The sequence below is a fragment of the Eleginops maclovinus genome, chromosome 8 (assembly GCF_036324505.1).
Source record: "Eleginops maclovinus isolate JMC-PN-2008 ecotype Puerto Natales chromosome 8, JC_Emac_rtc_rv5, whole genome shotgun sequence".
NCBI classification, from domain to species: domain Eukaryota; kingdom Metazoa; phylum Chordata; class Actinopteri; order Perciformes; family Eleginopidae; genus Eleginops; species Eleginops maclovinus.
In genome coordinates, this window is record NC_086356.1 from 2964845 (window position 1) to 2982620 (window position 17776).

General features: G+C 43.1%; 1 long non-coding RNA gene across 1 annotated transcript; it reads left to right on the top strand.

Moving 5' to 3' along the window:
- Window positions 1–2218: 2218 nt before the first annotated feature.
- On the top strand, window positions 2219–17503 carry LOC134868175 (uncharacterized). Its single transcript, XR_010166253.1, has 4 exons — window positions 2219–2369; window positions 14112–14155; window positions 17298–17352; window positions 17424–17503. It is a non-coding gene; the product is annotated as an uncharacterized LOC134868175 (long non-coding RNA).
- Window positions 17504–17776: the final 273 nt, after the last annotated feature.

Consider the following 17776-nt stretch of genomic DNA (forward strand, 5'->3'; position numbering starts at 1 on the left):
TCGATACGCTCAGAACCTGGACAGAACGCTGGACACTCGAGAGAGAGGCCTGTGATCACTGCGGGGACAGACAGAGAGAGAGGACAATGGAGAGAAGGAAAGAGAATATTTATTATTCATATTTAAGACAATGGAGATTCTATACCTGCAGGAATAAATGAATAAACACCAATTATGTTGTTGTCAAAGTAGTAGAGTCTCTAGTATCAGGTTTAAGGTAATGAGATCTATCGTTCACTGGTTTGAAACCAAGGTAAACCTCAGAAGAATAAATAAAACCCAAGATAATTTCTTGACAACGAGAGGAAGAGGTCCTCCATGGATGGCAGCTCAAACATGGGGGTGATGGGGGTCTCAAAGATGCTGTTTCTATACAACCTATTCATCCATAACCCACCCATATGACAGAATACTGCATCTCATTAAGTGTTTTAACTTATTCCATTCTTTATCTAAATAACTGGCATTTTGTTATTGCATCATTATGCTCTTGCACTATTTTATTTTTGCAATATTTTAATTAGACTGTACAAATTCCAAGAAGGTTATTTATAAACCGAATAAACAGAAATGTGGTCTCTTTCAATTGTCAAAAATATTGCAGACTTGCTTTTTAAGTGTATTGGCAGTGGTGAGCTGTCACAGGGCCTAAGATATTCTGGAAAATGATATTTAAAAACATAAAAAATATATATTTAAAAAATATATTTTTTGAGTTATATTTTTCATTAGTTTCACCAAATTAACTTGATTTAATTGTATTTAAAATAACATTTCCAAAGAAATAAATCCTTCGAATCTGCCTATTCAGTTTCTGTTGTGTGAAGGGTTAAATGAAAGAAGCTCCTTTGGCCGTCACTGGTGTTACTGGGAAGATAGGAGGGGATTGGTGGTCCAGATATAAATGCAAAGAGGTCCCAGCTATAGAGCTCCTGCAGATGATGTCATATATGCTGGTCACGTGACGAGATACGACAGGGGCAGCCATTTTGGCAGTCATCGCGGCAGTAAATTGACAGGCACTGGCAGACTGTCAAGGATGGTGGATAACTGCTGTGCACCAGGTTGCACAAATAGGCGTGGGAAAAAGAAAGGTGTATCGTATTATCGCATTCCTAAAGACGCGGAGAGGAGGGAGAAGTGGATTGGAGCGATTAAAAGAGCCAGGAGCCTTCAGAAAAAGACTGAAAGATGGGACCCCCCGGCCGTTGGCTTTCGCTTATGCAGTGATCACTTCATATCAGGTGGGTGAAGGAATACAGTACAATGCTACAAAAAGTTTCTGGTCAGTTTAATTAAATTTAATTAGTTTAATTTAAGAAGTAGCACCCAGTTATTATAGCTAACGGACACTGTGATGTCCCTTTTTAACTCAACAAGTGTGGCTCTGGCGCAGCCTAGCCAGTTAGCAAGTTAGCTTGTAGCAAGCTAGTGGTAAACAAACCCGTGTTGAAATATTCCTTCTTATTTTGTAGGGAGAAAGAGTGATAATCCGTTGAGTCCGGATTTTAGCTAGCCAAGCTAATAAACAAACAATGCTAACGTGACACTGCCTATCAAACTGGAATAATTTAATACTTACCCTTGCAGTGATGATGCCGAAGTTTTTGGATGTAAGACTCCACAGTTGAATGTTGTTTACGAAGCCGGACTGACACCATTTGTAAGCCTCCAAGCTTTTGTACGCTCTGAGGGAGTCTCCTGAGTACACTGATGGAAAGCTTACAAGATAGCTGTGGATGTCTGCGTAGCGCAAGTCGGGTACATCGTCTTCAGAGCAGGAGGTTATGCTCTTGAAAAGCACACCGGGTGAATTATATGGGTCGCTTATATTTAATCTCTCTAATTTTGTACTATAAAGCCGAATTTCACTTGAATTAAAATGAGAAGTATACTCGCTCGGTAAGAAAACACTGGCACCGGTGGTCATGTTGACTGCCAAAATGGTGGCTCCCAACCAAAAGTCACGTGACCGCAGGAGCTCTATTAATGGCAAATGACAATACAATTGACCAATCATATCTTCTCTCTAAATGGGTGTGCTTTATTATCGGGGACTTTATGACAAGTTCCGCCCGCTGTCAAACTAGTGGGAAAAGGAGCTACATAGCATCAGGTTAGCATCGGAGCTAGTTAGCATTAGGTTAGCATCGGAGCTAACGTCCACCTGCGTCACCTCCGGGCGAATTTACGGCTCCGCCCACTTTTGAGGCAAAAACAACGCTGTCATTTGAATAGCGGTAAATACAAATTCTGAAGTTTCACAAATGTAAGAAACCCGTGGATTTGTGTACCTTCAAGGAGTTTTGAGAAGCTTTTTAATACCAGCTGTTATACCCGATACAACTGGATGACAGGATCGACAAAGGGTAGGCCAAAGTTATTTTCACTGTAGGCCGCCGTGCCCACTTAATTCATTCTGCCTGTAAATGTATCTCCAAATTAATTGATATATTGTGAATTATCTGTGCTGGTTTTAACAAAATTACCTGTGTTGTCTTTCCGAAATGCAAGGATAGCTGTCCATTGTTGCTTGGCGCCTTGTCATGATAGGTGTTCATATAAGTTGTGTTGTCTCTGTTGCATTGACAAGGCTCGATTAGCATTTTATGGCTAATGTTTATTTATTTTCCACGAGGGAAAGGGGGTCAGAGGGATTAGGTATGAAAGTCAGGCTCGCCACTGTGTATTGGTAGTGGGTTTCTGTCAATTAAAGGAAGTAAAAGGTCTCCATATTGTCCCAGGTGACATTTACAGGTATATCATACTGAAGCTGAGCAGCTAATTAGCTTTGTAGCTAGCTGTGTATTTTGCTTTCCTCTTTGTAATTACGTTAATATGTACTTGCAATCCAACAGCAGTCTACACTTCAGCTGTTGTGTTGCACATTTATCCAAGAAAACTAACAATAACACTCGAATTGTTTAGGATCCATGCTAAACAGTTGTAAAACCAATGTGAAGTTGCTGTTGATGCCCAGCAGATAAAGACTAGAGCCTGGATTTCAAAATAAAAGTCCTTCTCTGAATTCCCCCTTCACAGTAAAGTTGGTTTGTTTGCATTTTCACATATCTTGAATAGCTGTTTTATCTTTTGTAAACGTATAATTAATCAAGTGATGAAGATATTTGTTAAATCTGACTAATGAGTCTGCAGGGAGAGCCAGGAGGGAGGAAACAGAATAAAGAGTATCATTCTCAAGTTATTTCAGTCTCAAAGGACACTAGTCTGGATGACACAGAGTAAAGTGTGTGTGTGTGTGTGTGTGTGTGTGTGTGTGTGTGTGTGTGTGTGTGTGTGTGTGTGTGTGTCTGTGTGTGTGTGTCTGTGTCTGTGTCTGTGTGTGACCTTGACACTGACAGAGCTTTAGCCTTAGGCCTGTCCTTTAGCTTGGGGTAACACACACACACACACACACACACACACACACACACACACACTTTAACCCACACTCTAAATGAGCATTACAACATGCACACTCACAAAGAAATAATAGATGTATAATCCTGAAGATAAACACATGCATATAGAGGGACACTAAAGCACAACTATAATCAGTCTCACACACACACACACACACACACACACACACACACACACACACACACACACACACACACACACACACACACACACTTCTTTCAGTCCACTGCCCATCTCTGTCCAATCAATGCAATATTAATGAGCCACAGCCCTGCTGGCTACACTGGGAACTGTGTAAGTGTGTGTGTGTATTTGTGTGTCAGGGTGTGTGAACCCAATCTCTATAAATACTTTTTGAAGCCACGCAATACCTGCACTAGTTTCCAATAACAAAAAGTAAAAAGCACACAACAACACCATTTACTTACACTGTTTTCCACATGTTGTTTTGTTTTAGACAACATTCAATAGACACTTTTGCTTTATTATGGTGAACTAGGACTTGAATAATGAAATAAGGATAGGGTTGAAGGGGGGAGACAAAATATAAAATAGGCCTTATTATGCTTTCTGGTGTTTTCCCTTTCCTGTAGTGAGGTTTTGTGCATGTAAATGGTCTGCAAAGGCTAAAATCCCGATAGGTTAAGGGGTGGGACATCTCTAATCGTTTGACCAATCACCGACCAGCTAACCAATCAGAGCAGACTGGGCTCTGGTTTGAGACAGAGGGTGAAAAGAGGTGCTGCAGCACATAATATAGGTCATACTAGAGCCCCTTTAAGGAAAAGAAAGGATGTAAGGAGGAAGTAATGCAACGTGGACAGAAATTGGACTCCTGGAAGCTGATGAAGGAAAGGATAGGGATGGTTAGGGAAGACGAGGATGGGAGGAAGAAGAAATGGAGGAAATTAAATAAGTGTAGAGGTGAGAAAAGCGTGTTGGAGTAAGGATACAGGACGCCGAGAAAGAAAAGCAATGAGGAAGGAAAGGATTGATGGAGGAGATGATGAACGATGAGTTTGAGAAAGGAAACATGGGAGTGGGAAGGGAGAAGGACGGAGGGACACTGAAAGGAAAGAAGAGACAGATGGAGGGAAGGTAGGTGATAAGACAATTAAAACAGTCAACAGGCACTTTGGATTCCCCCGACTGCATCTCATCATTACATTACACACACACCCTCACACACAGTTTACAGGCGCAGTGAGACTAGCGGGACCAACACGAAGCTCTTTGGTTGCCGGCGGGAAACACTTCCTCGTTTGCCCTAACGCCCTCACTTCCTGTCCGCTGAGACGCTTAGAGAGTTGTGTGTGTGTGTGTGTCTGTGTGTGTGTGTGTGTGTGTACATCTGTAGTTTTTATGTTGCATGGCTAATTTTGACAGCATGGGAATGAGAGTAAGTAATGGTCCCGGCAGACAGAGTGTGTGCGTGTGTGTCCAGAGAGTTCCATCCATTAGTGATAATGGGGAAACAGAGCTGCTATTAGCTGTTAATGGACAAACACAAAACCACACTACGGGCTTCCTTTCCCTCTTTCTCTCTCTCTCTCTCTCTCTCTCTCTCACACACACACACACACACACACACACACACACACACACACACACACACACACACACACACACACACACACACACACACACACACACACACACACACACACACACACACACGGTAAAGTGAGAGCTCATTCAAGTCAGTAGAATATCTTGTTTAGCAAGATAAAATTTGTTCCATCTTGAATGTTTGAGCCATTAGGACCTCAGAGCCATGGAGGGGCTAAACCAGTAGTAAGCAACTCTGATTGGGTACTGGACCCTCCTTTGATGAGCTGTCAGGACTCAAGGGCCCTCTTCATGAGAAAGCTACTGTTTTTTTAAGCTGCACATTTATGACTTCAGATATTCATGTAAAGTACTGTCCCAGGTGTAAAGCCACACAGGGAGCTTATAGTCTGTTCAAACACAACACACTTAGGGCGTGTTCACACCTAGAGCCTCCTGAATTTAACCGATACCAGGATGAAACATTGCTCTAACTTTCCAAACGGTTTCTGTTGCATTCATGAAGTACGGTGGCTGACGGGGGACAACAGATAACGCTGCAGGAAGCTCAAAACACAACAGTTGCATGTACTTGCTCCTGTTCTTAGTGCTGCATTCATCCCAGGTGATAATTACGTTCTATCACGTAGACGTGAAATACAAATTGGGATTTAAATGACCATGGTTAAAATCGTATTTTTTTGTACAGGTTAACAATGAATCCTCCATGCATGTTACGTTAGTTACGGAGTCCCGCAAGGTTCTGCACTTGGACCTTTTACATTCATCTCTTAATAGCTTCCTTTAGGCAAAATTTTTTCAGATTAACTCCGTAAAATGTACTTGGCTGAGCACTACATTTACTGTTTCTAACATATCTCCGCAGTGGCTTTCTGAAACAGGGTGACAAGCAGCTGGGACGTGTTTTTCATTCATGTTGAAAGAAGAGTTTTGATGAATTCTTCCCATGATGCATCGCGGGAGGTCTCTTGATCGTGCAGATTTTCTTTTGCACATGGATAAGATATTATGTTTAGGAAATGTCAAACATGATCTGATATTGGAAATATTTATTGATTGATGATTTGTGTTTGTATACAGAGAATGATGGGCAACAGGCTGCTTAGTGGTTTGTGTTTCCACTGCAGAGGAACTGACTCTCGGTCTTACAGCAGAGGGTTTCATAGGAAGTGGGAGAGTGAAAGCTGGAGATGAGATGTGATGTCAGATTGTAAAAGGCAAATGTATAATTTGTGATATTGGGCAGTGTGAGTCCAATGTGTTTTATTGATTGACCAACAATGCCAGAAAGCAATGTATTTCCAGTCACATGTTTCAGATGTGCACCCAAACAACTGTCTATTGCAATGAAGTCATAGTGGGAATTTTGAGGTTTATGGTTCAACATCACGCCCTCATGTGTTTAAATGTAGGTTACTTTGAGTGAGGGTTAGAGACAGAGCAACATCTTTCCGTCTTCTTATCTTTTGCACAATCCATCCTCTTCCTCCCAATGTGTATCCTCTTTCCTTCCCTGCTTTTGCCTTCACCAACTTTCCTTCCTGCCTTTACTGAATCATGTTCTTTCTGCCATTCCTCTCCATCATATCTTACTCATCTCCTTTCTCCCACATTGTTTTGTTTTCAACCCTCCTCTTCTTTCTGTCTCATCTCCTACTTCTTTCTTTTCCTCTCGTCTCTTCCCTCTCCTTTCCTAACTCCTTAAACCCCCCCAATGTATCTTCCTGTTCTCCCCTTCCTCTCCCTCCTCCTCATCTCACCTCTGTCCTCTTTTATCTTCCTTGCTTTCTTCCTCTTCTATCTCCATCTTCCCATTCTCCCTTTTTGCGTCTTTCCCTCCCTTTCTCTTCCTCCCTCCTCCCACCCTCCACTCCCCCCGTGCTCCCTCCCTCCTATTAAGGTCAGGATGGTGCTAAGTGTCTATCAGTGCTGATGAGGCTCAGGAGACTCCTTTGTTCTGAATGAGGGTGAAAATTTGAAACAGCCACAAGAGCGAATAGCGCAACTCCCCCTTCGCCTCACCCCACACCCCGATCCCCCTCGTCCCTCCATCCCGTCGCCCGATCAATCGCTCCTTCTCCCTAACAACTCTATTGATCAGATGCACTAACAACATCTTTCATTTATTAATTATGAGAGAAAGTCTACCTGGGATTTCTCTCTCTCTGTGTGCCCTTCCTCCCCTCTCTTCACACCCTCCCTCCCTCCATCCATCTGCCCATCCCTCAATTCAAAGGCTCTGATGTGTCAAATGATCAATGTCATTAATAATAAAACTAAAGGAAAAATAATGAACGTCACCAAAAGCAGTTTTACATTTTTGTCGCCTTTTTAATAAAAATATGGTTTTCAAATATTATATTTTCTGACGTGAAAGGATTTCTAATTTCTGTTGACTTGAGTTAAGTTAAAGAGGTCCTATTGTGCCTTTCGGAGTTCTCCCTTTCCTGCAGAGTGTCCAACTGCACTTTAAGGATCTGTCTCTGGTGTGGTTTCCTCATATTGCTGCAACTACTTCAATGTTGTCTCCTTGTTGTTGCCTCCTCCTGTGGTCCTATCTCTTGTTGTCTTCCTCAGGCGGCCTTTTCCTTGTTTCCTTCTTGTTGTCTCTGTGTTGTCACCTTGTTCTTATGTTGTCTCCTACTTTCATTCCTACTTGTTGTCTCCATGTTGACTCCTTGTTGTCTCTGTGTTGATTCTATGTTGTCTCCATTTTGTCTGCTTGTTTTCTTCATGTAGGCTGTGTCATCTCCTTTATGTCTCCTTGTCATCTCCTTGTTGTCTCCCTGTTGTTTCCTTGTTATCTCCTTTATATCTCCTTGTTGTTTCTTTGCTGTCTCCTTGTTGTCTCCTTGTCATCTCCTTTTTGTCTCTGTGTTGTCTCCTTGTTGTCTTCTTGTCATCTCCTTTTTGTCTCTGTGTTGTCTCCTTGTTGTCCCCTGTTGTTTCCTTGTTATCTCCTTTATGTCTCCTTGTCATCTTCTTGTTGTCCTCTCCGTTTTGTGTCTGGTTAGAGTTGTATTTCCAGACGTGAGTCTTCATTGATTGGAGGAGCGAGCGCTGACAGTCTGACAAATAGCCTTTTTATTAACGGCCCGTCTGTGCCTGGTAGCCAGAGATGGCAGAGAAGAAGAACAATTCAATTCAGCTCAATAGACTTTATGTCTCCCTGCAGGGCCGCTTCCATTACAGGCATAGCAACTCTGATTAAAGACAAAACATAGAAATCATCATTCTCTCAAACTCAGAGGGTCCCACCGAGGGTCTTCACGGTTCACCTGTCCTCCCTCACCCCTAATGTGTTCCTCTAGTTCATAAAGTTTATGGTCTGTGAGGTGATATGGATTCAGATTGATTGACAGTCTGAGCATGAGGAGGTCATCAATTGGAGAAAGTGGTCACGTTGATTTGTCTAAACATACTCCGCTTTTTATGCTTAAGTAGTGGCTAATATGAGCTTCACAAACAGTGGAGGGATGTCTTGTGGGATCAGATCGTTAAACTCGGATTAAATGTGCTTAATGAGTGATCAGATGACAGCTTCAAATGTACTGATCTGGGGTCTGAGCCTTTGATTGACAGACTCACCAAATCTCACATTGTGTGCTTATTATTTTATTTTATATTCATTTATTTAGTTATGTGTTCACGTGGCACGAATAAACTGACTAATTGACTTTATATAATGTCATTATGCTGTGTCCTTTTAGCAGCCTGAAGGCCGTATAGATACAATATATGTTTGGCAATATTATGAATGTGACCTTTATGAACACAGAGATATTTTAAGGCCCACAGACACACCAGACTGAAGTGGAATAATCTGGCTCCTCGGTCTTTGCCCAAACTTGGCACTTAAATGATGTTAAAACGTCTTTTTTGGACATGAGTTACATCAACATATTACCCATTTACACGGTGTTGATCTGTCCAAGCAGTTATATTGTCTCTCTCCCTGGGAAAAAGGCAAAAAAGGTCATGCAATTAAGTCTACCGAGACCATTATAACCTAATACTATAATTAATAACAAATTTAGAAGAAAATGAATATTCACTAATATGTAATTTTGCAGTAATAAGTGTGTGTGGTGAAGTATTGTGTGTTAAAGAACCTTTTTACCCCTTATTAACTCCCCCCACACACACCTCTCTCTCTCTTTCGCTCTCTCTCTCTCTCTCTCTCTCTCTCTCTCTATCTGGTGTCCTCTGTCTCACCCGGCCCTCAGGGGTGCTGTCACATGATTGGTCAGTGACATGACAACCAATTAAGGACTAATTAATCAAGCTCCAGTTGATAGGTAATATCCTGAGCCACTTGGGGGGTGTGTGTGTGTGTGTGTGTGTGTGTGTGTGTGTGTGTGTGTGTGTGTGTGTGTGTGTGTGTGTGTGTATGTGTGTGTGTGTGTGTGTGTGTGTGTGTGTGTGGTAAATTAAGGGGAGAGTAGAAGTGTCAAAGAGAGAGGGATTGATTGTTTTCCATCCAAACAGGAAGGTTCATCAGTGTATCTTCAGTGCTTTGAGTGAGATTACAGATCAGCTAAATGATATCAGGAACTCTAACCCTAACCCACCAGGAGGTCTAGGCGCTAACATGGCATTTATTTTATTTGATTGACTTAAATCCTCTTCTAAACTCACAGGTTTCTTCCAGAGTTGAGGTTGGTGGATAGTCAGTTATAGTCTGTTCTTTTTATATTCAGATTTTAGGGCTAAATTCACAAACTACCCTCAATAGAGATGCCCAAAGAGTCCCTTGTTAACACTAATTTGCAGCATAACGAGACTGTGATTAACAGAGAGGAGACACCCTGTAATAAACTGTGGTGCTGGTCCGAAGAGCTGACTGACCGAAGTTGCTGTTCTAACGTAACGTTGCACAACTCGTAGCGACTTTTTGGAATTCCTGACTATTTATTCCAAATTAACACTTTTTTTCTAAAAGATCTGAGATTTTTTCCCCAAATTTCTGGATTTTTTTCTAAATGTCGACTTTAAAAAATGTCCGATATATATTTTTTTAATTATCACTTTTTCCTAAAAACTCTGACTTTTTTTTTCAAATTTCTGCTTTTCTTCCATATTTCGACTTTTAGAATTTACGACTATTTGTTTCGCGCTGCTTCTCTGGGTTTTAAACTGAGTCTACTCTCAAGATTACGGAGACAACTCTGCCGTCTACGATCAGAGCTTGGTTCCTGGAAGCATTCGACATGATTGGCTAGCTTTCTTGATACATCTGTGCGACGCAGACGGGTAAATGGCCCGATAGTGACACGTTTAAATAACATTGATGCACCTGCACTGGGTGTTGTAAGTCAAATGAGAGAAACAACTCTTAAATCATCTCAACCTGTCACGCTGCATGTTCCTAATAACTCCGTGTGGACTGAACATGATGATGTCACTGCTGCTTTTTGACAAAGAAACACCTCAAATTGAAAACTACCAACATGACCGTGATGTCAGACTTAGTGATGAGGTGAAAGGAAAGGGGCGGTCAGTCAGATCATCAGGTGAGAATTAAAGTTATGTCACTCCAGCTCTGTGAGACGGATGCAGTGTGAACTCATGGGATGTACATGGACTGTACGCCACAGTGCTGCACTGCAACACATGGAGCAGCAATCTGCCCTGCAGTGAAACTCTGTCGGCCCTCTAAAAATAAATGCGATCACAGTGGGGGGGCCCGGGGCCCTCGGGCTGACCGAATGGAAGTATTGATGAGAGCAAAGGAAAGAGAAACACACACACACACGCTCACACAAACAGAGGCAGAGTGTTAGAGCCGCTGGCTAGAGGCCACAGTAAACCTATTGATCCATTGTTGTTTTCAGCCCATCTGTACACACACACACACACACACACACACACACACACACACACAAGATGCTATTATTGTAGCTGTTTTGCTTTCTGTTTTTCTCTCCATCCATGCCTCCATTTTCACCTTCTTAGTACCTGCTTTCACACGGTCAGAACACACTTTTAGACTTGTAAAACACACACAAATAAAATCAGATGTGTGGCAAACTCTGAAAAACACACGCTGTGTAATTCTGCTCTGTATCGACATTCTCTGAGGTGTTCTGAGATTGGAAAATATTGGATAAGGTAATTAAACACACTTGTTTCAAACATGTCTAAAGCTTGAGCCTTTTAGTATATTCCCAAGTGACCTTATGACCAAGGTTTCCTAGAGAACTATTCCCAGCCAATCAGAAAGCAGTATTTTCACACATGTGACAATAAGCAGTTTGTTCAAATTGGCTAGTGAAGGCGTATCAGATTTTGGATCAATCAATGTTGTTTTGTTGGTTTATAAATTAACATCATATTTATTGGTGGATTTACAAATGTGTGTGTGTGTGTGTGTGCTTGTGTGTGTGTGTAGCCCTCCCTCTCCCGTTGTGAACTCGAGCCTCGTGCTCTATTTGCAGTGATTCCATCGCCTAGTTCCCATGCCCTCTCTCTCTGATAGGGAATTAGCCAGTTCACACACACACACACACACACACACACACACACACACACACACACACACACACACACACACACACACACACACACACACACACACACACACATCTTCAAACAGCCGTACACTCTGGACAGAAGACAGTGGTAAATAGCCCAAAAATAAACAATGAATTAATTCAGATGTTACATTATTTACAATCATTCCCATTTATTCACTTTCAAATGAACTCTTTAAGTCACTTTACGGCCAAGCTACAAGCGAACCAGGTGTGTTTTCGGTTTGCATCGGAAGCTAGGTATAACTCTGGACAGTACCAGCGTTTTGATTATGGGACATCCAGCGGAGGGAGCGAGGGTGTGGTGTGGTCAAACAGAAGTAGGAAAAAGATATACGTCATGAAGCCCACTGACTCACACTGTCCTACTTCACTCTCTCTCTCCCTCTAATACTCTTTGGCTTTACTTTGTCTCATTGCCCCCCCTCCATCCCTTTCTCTAAAGCTCTCTCTCTCACCCACCCACACACACACACACACACACACACACACACACACACACACACACACACACACACACACACACACACACACACACACACACACACACACACACACACACACTCTCACTTTAACATGGCCTCTGGTCTGTTCTCTACTCACAGGCCAATCAATAGACAACATGTTGTGCTATATACAGTCAGAGCCACTATGGATCCAAGGCCTAATTGCAGGGCTGCATGGCAAAGTGTGTGTGTGTGTGTGTGTCAGTGGTAATTTTAGGTAGGTTAGAGGTACAGACACTGTTTACTTGTCCGTGCACACACAGTGTTGTCTGTGTGACCCTGCAGTTTGAACAGTGAGTCCAGAGATCAGCTCCAAACTCTGCGGCTGTTCAAACAGAGCTGCTAACGCTCTGTTGTTCCTGCTCACACAGCGCTGCTGCAGCTGTACCTGTCCTCTCTGCAGCTATACCTGTCCTCTCTGCTGCAGCTGTACCTGTCCTCTCTGCAGTTATACCTGTCCTCTCTGCTGCAGCTGTACCTGTCCTCTCTGCAGCTGTACCTGTCCTCTCTGCTGCAGCTGTACCTGTCCTCTCTGCTGCAGCTGTACCTGTCCTCTCTGCTGCAGCTGTACCTGTCCTCTCTGCTGCAATTGTGCCTGTCCTCTCTGCTGCAGCTGTACCTGTCCTCTCTGCTGCAGCTGAACCTGTCCTCTGCTGCAGCTCTACCTGTCCTCTCAGCTGCGGCTGTACCTGTCCTCTCTGCTGCAGCTCTATCTGTCTTCTCTGCTGCAGCTCTATCTGTCCTCTCTGCTGCGGCTGTACCTGTCCTCTGTGCTGCAATTGTGCCTGTCCTCTCTGCTGCAGCTGTAACTGTCCTCTGCTGCAGCTGTACCTGTCCTCTCAGCTGCAGCTGTACCTGTCCTCTCAGCTGCAGCTGTACCTGACCTCTCTGCTGCAGCTGTGCCTGTCCTATCTGCTTCAGCTGTACATGTCCTCTCTGCTGCAGCTGTACCTGACCTCTCTGCTGCAGCTGTACCTGACCTCTCTGCTGCAGCTGTACCTGTCCTCTCTGCTGCAGCTGTAGGCCTACCTGTCCTCTCTGCTGCAGCTGTACCTGACCTCTCTGCTGCAGCTGTGCCTGATCACTCACAAGCTGGTTCCTCTCATGGGTTTAATAAAATACGGTCAATGGTCTTAGCCAGAGAGCAGAAGCAAAGATTCTAGAGAAAGATCCTGCAACTCACTGAAAAAAACAAGTAGCATTACCAGACCGTAGCCAGAAAAATACACACATATGCATCATTATGCTACATTAGCTTATTTAATGTCAGCATCCACCTGCATGATTTCCGTAGGTCTCTTTCTACAGGTGAAGCCAGTAAATAAACGTTGGTGGAGGATCAGGGCCGTCCCTCCCTAAACGCTGAACACGTGCAGTGCGTAGGGACTCATATTGCACTGGGGGCCTCATCTTTTGCGCAAATGTGTCTGGGATCCGAGGCCCCCCACCCTGCTAATAGTTCACGAGCCCCTCGCCACACACTCAACGTCAAGTAAGGGTTTGAGAGCGAAAGGACGTCGGTCATCTCATACTGTTGCATGCATTGCGTCAAATTGTAATGCTCAGATATTCTACCTTTTGTACTCTTGAAATCAGGTTCATCTCGGAGGATTTGGAGTCTTTGTGTTTTCCACAAATGCATGCAGGTCCCTTAACCTACCCCTACCTCGTTTTGACCCGGTTAAATTCTGTTACACATTACAATTATGCACCAAAAAGTAAATAACATTCCTGCATCCTGTGGTCATTTGGACTGACGGGGCCCCCTTGTCTTCACATAGTGGTTCACTTTGGTCTTGAAGAGCTGCAGCATTTATGATTGGACACACCGAAACCTACACTTTATACCACTTGGACTCAGTCTCAGTACACACTAGGCTATTCCTTTAAGCAGCTACATTACTCTTGACAAAGTCCAATCCATCCAAAATGTGTGTTTTCCCTCTAAAGCTAGCTATGCTAAGCTAAGATCATTTCTACGGGACACTGTGTCATTGAACCAAAGGGCGGGAATAATGAATATGTGATTATTCTACCTCTACGTGATGCCATTAATGAGGTTTTGTCCGTGTTTCTGCAGAAATGGACCGTCTACAGCAAGGTGACCTTCAGCATCAGACAGGGGTAGGAACACATGATGATGATGATGTCACAGTGATGTCATCCGTCAGAAAGGTAATCGTGTGGCGGTGACGTTTTCAATAAAGGCCGGCTCATCGAGGTGTATCTGTTCGGGTCTGACCCACAATCCTTCACAGGGTGAGAGACAGACAGGCAAGGAGGGGGAATATTTGAAAGGGTAAAGACAGTAATGAAAAGGGAAAACTAAAAGAGGGACGGTGGACAAACCTATAAGAGAAAGACATAATAAAGAAGAAGATTTATAGCTTCAAAGATACGACATCCTTTCTAAATGGTTCTTTATTTGTAATATGGCCTTAAGTACTGATTAATGCATGATTTACTAGATAACAAGACCTCATTTCCTTGACTAAAGTCCAGTTTGACCACTTTCCTATCAGGGAATCCTATCACACGTTTTATAAAACAGGGCAGACGAACGGCATATGGATTTCCCATTATAAATCATTGTGGCATAAGCGCTATCTACTGGCATATTGATATATGGAGTATTTTCCACTACGATCTATCTCCTGACAATTTGTGTATGGATTACATCGGATAGGCGGTATCAGAGTGTTGTTCACTACTGCTAATGACAGCGAGCAGGTTGTCCTTCTACTGTAAGTATGGTGAGTTATAGATAATATGTCACATGTTAGCCTGTTTAATGTTGCCCCATGTTTTGCCCAATCCTCTGACGTATGGAGCCCTGTCTCATGGTGCCGGCTGGGCAAAGAGTCGGTACCCTAGTTCAGTGGTTCTCAACCATCATGCAGTGAGAGATCAGCGGGTGTGCCGTGTGAGATAGTCCAATTTCTCTTAATTGGTCCAAATAAAATATGAATTAGTCGCTGCAAATACAATCCAACAGTGCCTCTGTCCCAAGCTCGCTTAAACGTCATCTCAAGAAACACCTGTCACTTCAAAACAAGAACACGGACTATTTTGTACAATTGTGTAAACAGACTGAAAAAAAGAGACATCTCTGAAAGCTAGGAGATGAACACGTATCCAAATTGAGAGACTTATTATATATATGCTGTATTAGGCTCAAATGTGTCATTTAGTAAACCTTTTTGAAGTTGTTGGTGTGCTGCAGGATTGTTTTGATGTAATAAATGACTTAATAAAGGTTGAGAAACAGTCCCCTAGTTGAACCAATTGTTCGAACCCAAAGCAATCGTGCCCTGAAACCGATCCTGGGACTGCCTTGAGTTGAAAAGGGTAAAAAGAGAAGAAGTGAAACACAGATCCAGAGCAGTTTCAAACAGAGAGATGGAGGAAATAAAGGAGAGAGGACAGACGGGTAGAGGCGGACACAGTGTCAGGCAGACAGGTTGAACCTCCTAACACATCAGCAGCCGGACACACAAACCTATGAGTTGCCCTCTCCATCGAGGCTCCATAACTCAGCTCCACGCCTGGCACTTGCTGTCACCGCGCAGAGACCCCGTCGGTTTTGGGGGTGAAATACTGCTGCCCGGCCCGTCCCCGCGGCCCTCTCCAAAACAACGTTAGGCGGGAAAAATGGCAGCAGGAGGCGCGGGGTTAATAGAGCGATCCTCCTCTTTTAATTGAAAAAGTTAAACGAGGCGACGGGGCGAGGGTGTTATTACGGGGAATGAGACGGGAGCGGGGAGATGAATGGCGGCCCCGGAGGTTGGGTTAATGAGGACACCGGGGAGCATGTACGAGACCGAGCACGAGGGTTAAACGTGTGCATGTGTGTGCTGGAAATCTGGGCTCACAAGGAGAGAAAAGCTGAGGCCTCTATTGAACAATTTTCATCCGTTGAGGGTGCAAGAAATCTCTGCGTGTATGCTGTCGAGACGAATGACACTTAAAGGCACTTTCACACCTAACATTCAGCTAGATTTGCACCAAATTTAGAGGTGTGAGACTTCCCCAGGACCAGAGCCAGGAACAAACATCAGACCCATGGACTAAGGAAGAGAAGTGGCAGATAACTAAAGTTAGTTTTGATTAAAGTGGATCTTCAAACCACTTACAGACAGTTCTGTAGCTATCGTAAGATATCAGAGTGAGCCGTGGTTGCACAATGGAAGATTAGAAGACAAGAGGTTTAATTGTCATTTGGTCTCAAAGCTTTAGACAAAGACGGTTGGTTTACGGACTGGTTTAGAATAAATAGGGTGTGTCCTAATAGGTTTATCACTACCATGCTTTCCAATTGTCTTTCTCCTCACTATCCCTGGCTCTGGTCCTACAACAATTAAACAGGAAAGCATCCAGCACTACGTAATCGTGCGTGTGCAACTGCGTGTTGAAAGACAAAATTTAAGCCATTCAAAGTAATCGGACGATTTGAAAGGGTTGTCAAAGGAACCAGTTGCTGATTTCCCCATCCCTAATGATGAAGGGATGTACAGTAGGTATGCATTGAAGAGGTCTTAGTCGATGGCAATTATAATGTAAAATCAACACAAAGGAATCAAATGTATAAAGTGTGACAAAAATGTGAGTTTTTTCCCCCAGACTTTTAGGCGGGAAAAGCCCCTAAATTGTTACTTTGATTTAATTTCATTTTTATATTCCATTGAAGGAATTTCTGAGGGCATACAACTTAAATATGGAACAGTTTTAGACACAGACTACAATGCTAGAGTGTTTTAAAGCACTTACAACTTCCAATGTTGACCTTAATTCTACATAATGTATTCTGAATCTAAGTTTTAGTTCCCTGGATCTGCTTTAGTGTCTACACCGGACCACCAGGTTTACCAAGTGAGGTTTTTATGGTCCCCCCCTGTAACTTTAAGCAGGATGGTCATAAACTACGTAAAATCACACTGGTGTTAGTTAATCCCGTCTAGTTTAAGCAATCAAAAGCAATAAACTTTGAGCCAATCAGGTGAGATATTAATGAGTAATTCTAAAGTCTGATTTAGTGAAAATACCAGAAATAATCCCTAATTAAAAGGGATTATTTCTTAACTCATGGGGTTTTTCCCACTTGTCCAATTAATTCAGAGGTAGTAATAGTATGACATGTGCTCCCCATAGATTTGTAAAAATCAACACGCTGAAAACAGATTAATCACCTCCTTGCCACAAAATGAGACAAATCAAGCGCTCCTTTTTCTGTTTAATTTCTGAAACTGATCCAAGTCTCCCCCTTTAGGCCCCGCCGGCTCTCACACCAGCCTCCCCCCTTTACATGCCATCATTTATTAATGGTAAGAGGTCTGCGTAAAGCATTAGCCATGTTTGTGATAAACCATTAGTGATGTATTTCATTTCTCAGTAGGAAACAGAGGAGCGTTGGGGGCCGTTAATATCCGTTAATGTTAAGAGGCTGCGGAAGGGGAAGAGGTTCCTCCCTCTGAGGTGATTAGTCCCGTCCATTTAGTTAGAGAACACACACACACACACACACACACACACACACACACACACACACTTTTTTCATCAACAGCCTTATGTACATTTGCACATATACGGATAATACCCATTTACATTTGATAGACCACACACACACACTTACTACATGTACACGGTGTGTGTGTGTGTGTGTGTGTGTGTGTGTGTGTGTGTGTGTGTGTGTGTGTGTGTGTGTGTGTGTGTGTGTGTGTGTGTGTGTGTGTGTGTGTGTGTGTGTGT